Source organism: Penaeus monodon, chromosome 25 (genome assembly GCF_015228065.2).
Source record: "Penaeus monodon isolate SGIC_2016 chromosome 25, NSTDA_Pmon_1, whole genome shotgun sequence".
Classification (NCBI taxonomy): domain Eukaryota; kingdom Metazoa; phylum Arthropoda; class Malacostraca; order Decapoda; family Penaeidae; genus Penaeus; species Penaeus monodon.
In genome coordinates this window covers 36,400,278-36,400,746 of record NC_051410.1, presented here as the reverse complement: position 1 = coordinate 36,400,746, position 469 = coordinate 36,400,278, and the positions used below count along the sequence as shown (strand labels likewise).

Sequence of the window (469 nt, the reverse complement as noted above, 5' to 3'; positions counted from 1 at the left end):
CTGTCCAGCTAATACGAAATAAACGTCCATAGCACCACAATTATATTTTTTTCATTATTTGTTTTCGGTATACTACATGGGAAGCATATACCCCCTCTTCCTTCGTTATGTTGGGTCCAGCAAACAGAAATAACCGTCCATAAGGTGATCATCACCCTAAGACGCGGGGCAGAGCGAAAGGCATGGCCGCCTCTTTTCTCTCTTTTTAAGTCAGTCTTCAAGAGTACGGCAGCAGTAGGCACAGATAACTTGTGGTGTTTAATGTTTGTCTTGGGTATCGAAACGTATTGCGATAGGCATGGTAGGGTTCCTTTTAGACGGATGCAAGTTTGTAAAAGCTTTTTTTTTAACGGTCTTTGCGAAGAGCTCGAAAACAATATTTTTATTCTAAGAAAATCTAGGGGTTGAAAAAAGTTGAAAACTGCAGACAGCCTTTTACATTTTTTTTCTCTTTTTCCAAAGAACAGTG

The 469-nt window shown here is 39.7% G+C and overlaps 1 protein-coding gene across 1 annotated transcript in view; it reads left to right on the top strand.

The window, feature by feature from the left end:
- Positions 1 to 469, top strand: part of LOC119589203 (vitelline membrane outer layer protein 1-like) — an 8,561-nt gene that overhangs the window by 4,493 nt on the left and 3,599 nt on the right. The window lies entirely within an intron of this gene.